Source organism: Physeter macrocephalus, chromosome 1 (genome assembly GCF_002837175.3).
Source record: "Physeter macrocephalus isolate SW-GA chromosome 1, ASM283717v5, whole genome shotgun sequence".
NCBI classification, from domain to species: Eukaryota; Metazoa; Chordata; class Mammalia; order Artiodactyla; family Physeteridae; genus Physeter; species Physeter macrocephalus.
The window spans coordinates 105,209,676-105,215,675 of record NC_041214.2 but is presented as its reverse complement, the minus strand read 5'-3'; positions in this window follow the sequence as shown (position 1 = coordinate 105,215,675).

The window sequence follows — 6,000 nt, the reverse complement described above, 5'->3', positions numbered from 1 at the left end:
GAAAAAATTAAAATTCAAGAAAAATTCTATGTAATTAACAAAATGAGTCTAAAGGGTCTTCATTTGGAAACCATGGAGATGGAAGGGTTAGGTCAGTGAGCATTTGTCCATCATAACAGACTAAGATTCCCAGACCAACTTCCCGGAAAAATCAAGAAAAGCACCAGAATCTTTTTGAGGTTCCTGTGGGGCAGTCTTTGCCATATCTAAGACCCCCTCCAGGACGGTCTAGATTCCCTAGAGTGGCTAAGGGTGAAGGAAGGATGCACTTTCAGACAGGCCTAATATTTAAATACTTTCAATGGTGAAACATGTCTGAACCCAGCAAGAAAGAGCCACCCAGGTTGGAATAAGTCCTGATCGCCAGCAGTCCTGCTCTAACAGCCTGTGACACCAAATTCCCCTAGAATAGCATGGTCATCTTTCTCCAGGAGTTTGGGAGTACAACCAAGGATAGGCTGAGAAAACCAACTGCTGTGTGATATTGAATTACTTCAATATGCCTTTATAACAATGAAAGGTCCATGCTGAAATCATTTTTGCAAAGTGACAGAAGCTTACACAATAGATGTGTGTTCAGAGAGACAATGAAAAACTGTGGGGAACCCATGGCAATCATTTCCTAGCACTCTTGCAGTAAGTCTGGGACCATGTGACTGAATTCTGAGCAATGGACTACGGGCAGAAGTGTTTCCAAGCCTCACACATACAGCCTTTTACTTGTGTGATCCTGGGCTCTCTCTTCCCCATCTATAGCAAACTTGGTGGCCACACATGGATGATCTGGCATCAGAAGATGGAAGGAATCTGGGTTCTTGAGTGACTTGGGATAGTGGTCCACTCTCCACCCTACCCCACATTGGACTCTGACACAAAGCAAAAATAAGCTTTGATGGTTTTAAGCCATCAAGATTTGGTGGTTGTGAGTCAGGACAGTGTAACTGTTATAACACAGGCCCTGTTAAGCTCACCCTATGAAACAGGGCCTAGTACTGGGCAGATAAGACAAGACATACTCATAGAGCCCATCAGCACAAATAGCAGACACATATTCATCTTGAGTCAGAATTCGGTTCCACACTGAGTTGTCTTTGAGCCTGCATTTTGATCTCTGAGGCCAGCAACAAGTCACACAGCCTACAGAGGCGTAAGAGTGTGGTCAGAGTTTCCCGTTGGGTGACAGGTGGAGGTGCCGCTTTTTGTGACCACCCTCACCCCATTGATGGGGTGGAGGTTTCAGAAGTAGTTATGCAAATGTACAGGAAAGAACTCTTTCTGGTTCCAGAGTCAGCACCTCTCCTTTGCCAGTGCCATGTCCTGGCTCCCACATGCTGCGGCCAGCCTCTCCTGCCTATCCTTAGGTCCTGGGCTTTTGTTCTGCTCCCAGATCAGAATCCTATAGGAATGCCAGCATTTAACGTTACTAGAGGCTGTTGTGGCTGAATCTTGTCCCTCCTCTCTTCCCCCCAGCCAAATTCATATGTTGAAGCCCCTAACCCCCAGTACCTCAGAATGCGAGTAAATTTGGAGACAGGGCCTTTAAAGAGGTGATTAAGTTAAACGAGGCCCTTAGGGTAGGCCCTAATCCAATCTGACGGATGTCCTTATAAGAAGAGGAAATATGGACACACAAAGAGACACAGGGATGGGTGTGCACAGAGAAAAGAAAATGTGAGGACCCAGCAAGTTGGCCACCTGCGAGCCAAGGAGAGAGGTCTTAGGCCCAGACTTGCCAGCAACTTGATCTTGGCCCTCCAGCCTTCAGAAATGTGAGAAAAGAAATTTCTGTTGTTTAAGCCACACAGTCTATTTTGTTATGGCAGCCCTAGCCCATAATACTACAGGGACACACACTCAGCATCACTGAAAGCTTTAAGACACTGCTCTGTCTTACATGAGGAAACTCATTTTTGCCCCAGTTGACTCTCCTTATGCAGGAACACTAAGGCCTCTCTAAGCTGGTGTCAAAATCCTCTGTACAGAGATATATTCTACTGAGGCAGACAAAATGAATGTTTCAAATTGTGCTTTTTCCACAGTTGTTTATGCAACTTCATGAGTGCCTACAGACAAGTAGAAAGTGCTACGGTTTACGAGGCTCCTGTATAACACAGGCCTAGAGAATGGCCACTAAACAATCAGCGCATTCCATGCAGAGTCAAGAAATCTTTAAAATGAAAGCTCCTTGAGTACGTTTTTTAAGAAAAATGAAGCAGTCAGGACCAGGGCAATATAGTAAGAAGTTCCTTTTCTTTCTTTCCTCTTTTTTTCTGAAATGTGAAACACAATTTGAGGAAAGAAATCACATGCAAACAAAAACAAAACCATGCTTTGTTAAAACTTGAAAAAGTTAAGGATTTAAATTGACAATCAGTTCAATCAGTAATATTTTTCTCTTGCCATGTTGCTCATCTATATCAGGGAAATGAAAGATTTTCCTTAATTCTAATACACATGATTCAGCTTTAAAGTGATTAACAAGATATTTTGCTAACTAAATGCCATCTCTGAGTTTGAGCTCCTACTTCGTGAAGTCACACTAAAATATTTTACTTAGAAATGAGAAGAGATTTAAACATATTCTTCTGGCAGAGACTCAGACAATAAAAGAAATTAAGTTGGATAGTACATGTAAATTGAGACCATGTGGCAAAGTTCGCTATTACTGAGTTCAGAGGAGTGAACAATATGGAAGGAAAAGATGACGGAATGTTACCAGGTACCTAAGGCCATAGGCTGGGGGTGGGCAAACTATGGGCTATGGGCCCAGCCATGACCATTTAATTTCTAATGGTCTATGGCTGCTTTCAAGCTACAACTGCAGAGTTGAGTAGCTACAACAGAGACTCTATGTACTGCAAAGCCAAAAATATCTACCATGGGACCCCATACATCTAACCCTTCCATAGATGATCAAACCAAAGCAAACAAGCACATTTCGATAGAGTAAGGCATTTCGATACCTCATTCCCAAAAGCTCCTTCCACAGCACCTCGCTGGGTGTGTCCAGGGAGAGCAGAATGCAGGCCAGGGGCACCCTGGCTCTGGGCCACTGAGAAGACTACCACACATTTCAGCATTTCCTTGAATACCCTGAGTTGGGAGGGGATGTATATAGTCAGTGGCCCCAGAAGATTCAGGACGCAACTAACCAGCTTGTTCTCAACCCAGTCTGGGGCCTTGCAGCAGGGCCTGACTTAGACAGCAGTCATGGCCGCCAGCCGGCCTTTAAGGAGCCACGATGTCACTCTTCCTGTTTGGAGGAGGGCAAGGATCAAAGCCGGCCATCAAAGCTCCTCCCCTCCTTCCAGCAGTGACTGCACTGTCACCTGCCTACCTCTAGCTCTGCTAATGATAACATTTGTAGGGAAACAAAAAAGCCCTAACAATCCATAGAAGTTTGGGAAGCCCCGTCTAGAAGAGCAGGCACAGCATTTGCCAACATGAAGCGCTGAAATATCTGTTGAGCAAGTGAAACATACAACTCGTGTACCAGCTGCTCATTCTTTCACCACCAACAGGCTTCCAGCTCGGCTCATACAGGATCAGTCCTCACCGAATGGAAGAGCAGCGGGCTGGGTGGCAGAGAATGAGTGAATGAGTTACCTAGTTTGCAGCTCTACCGAGGTTTTGCCTTTGCCTCTGAGTCTCTCTCCTGTCCTGCTTCACAGGCATCCTTCAGTTTCTATGGAGCTTCCCAAGGATTATGTGAAATAGGACCTTGAACCTCATCTTTCCCTCAGGCAATATTTCCTTTGAGTTCTGGATTTTACCTTGTTTACCCTTGATTGCTCAAAATCGGCTGCTTTGCTAGTATTTGCCCCTGGCATTCTCTTCAGTTTCCTTAAGATCCCATCCTCTCCTAGCCCTGAAGTCAGATTAAACCCTTGGATTTGACCGAGGCATTCTGATCCAATCTCCACTGGCACAGGGCACTCACACCGAAAGGGTCTGCATGGTATTTGTGATATTTTGTTAAGATATGCTCATCTTTCCTTTCTGGATGTACCTATTACAGTTATTATGAATCATTAACTAAAACTCATGAATAGCTTATTCCTCCCTTCAGCCCGCCCTTCTTTTTTCAGCCCCTTTGCAGCTCCTGCCTCGTCTTCGGTTCTTTCTTCTCCCAGCCCTAGCTGTTTGGATCTCCAGCTTCCTTTGCACTAAAATTATTATAATTGGTGAACAGCTCTACAACATTCAGATGTACCTGACAAGATGCAGACTCTCAGGGTTCAGTTTTACTTAGCTGGGTTTATTAATAGGCACAGGTTTGACGTTACCTGAAACGAGGGGGGTTTTTTTGTTTTTTTTTAACTGCGCAAGGAGACATTCGTTTTTGTTCCTCATGGAAGGAAGTAGGGCAAATATCAAGGCCCAATGTTTTTGCCCTCCATCAAAAAAAAAAATTCTTTTACACACGGACTCAGAGCCTCTTAAGTAGACCAGAATTCACCCCCACAGTCAGTCCTATAGAGGAAAGTGCCAGTGAGTGAGAGCAAAGATAACTCAAAGCACACAGAGGACCAAATCTGGCTTGACATCCTCATTAAAAAAATGACCCCCATGGGAGTTTTGTCTGAAGATGGGCTATGGGTAAGAGGCCAGTTCAACTGAACATGGTAACTTTTTCCTTTAATTGTTTCACAAACACGTTAAAAGCAAATTGCCAGTTGAACCTCTGACTTAAAAATGCTTTTCCATGTTGACATACGGCATTGACTTAAGGGAACAGATCAGATGGATAATACAATCATAGTTAATTCCATGTGTTTATAATTGTGCCTTTGATCTAGAGTGTGAAGTGCTTTGCCAACATCAGCTTACTGATCTTCCTCACCACCTTCTGTGACATGGATGGGGCTGCTTTCATCCCCTCACTTCACTGAGAAGCTAAGAAGCAAAATTTCTAAAATCATCAGCTTGTTATGATGAAGCTAAGAAGAGATCCTGCAACCCAGGATTCCTGTTTAATTCAGTTTCCTGACTATTAAGACTCAGCTGCTTCAACAGGGATTCATAAGCAGCTTAGCTCTTGGCTTCGGCCCCTCTCCAAACAAATGGCTACAGGTACAGGCAGGGGGGATGTGGAAACTTCACTCTGATCTGACATTAATTTTAATGCCCAGCATCACATTTTTTAGTTCTTTTCCTCCACTGTTTAGCATTACCAGTCAGTGTCTTGAACGCTCAAGAAAGCGGCTTGTTGTAGGGAAACCCAGACAGTCTACACAGTCCTTGTCCACATACTTATTCTTTTTTGGTGTGTTATCTTGAGTCTTGTATGCAAGTAGAAGCTGCTCAAAAAGAATTTTATAAGAAAATCATAAAAAACTGATAGTAATCGTGTAGAGGTATTCCTTTATATTAACAGTACTGAGCTTACTAGAAAGATTCTAGTGTTGGGTTAGACTGGCTGTTTCTTTGGTAATAGTCCAACAAGGGTCATAAAAGCAGCCAAACACTGCGGGTTCTGTTCAGTTAAGGATTCTAAAATATGCAACTGTTGCTCATCAAAATAACTGTAAATACCTACCTTTTTCTATTTCTTCATCTTTCTCTGAAAGCTTTCTTTCAAGTTCCGCTTTAGTTTCCGAGAGTTCAAGCTGCAGACGAAGAATCTTGCTTTCGTTGCGTTCCAGAGCTCCCTGAAATATATAAATAAAAAGCACTAAATTCAGCCCACTTTTGGACAAAAGTATTTTTTTTCTCTAAACATATATCATTAATGGAGCTCTCTTTAGAATTGCTAGGAATAATCTAAGTTCAAATCACGTCCCTGAAGATTGAAACAGGATGAGAGACAAGTGATTACTTTAGTTTGTCACGTCACCTATAGATCTGATGTTCTGAGGGCTTTCAGCTGTAGTTTAAGAACTGGAATCTAAAGCATTTTTAAAATAGACATTTTCAATCTTGTCTGTGACTATATTTCAATTTTTAAATTTATCACCCTTGACTTTTTCTAATGTTTCTGTCTTTGGGATGAATCAATAA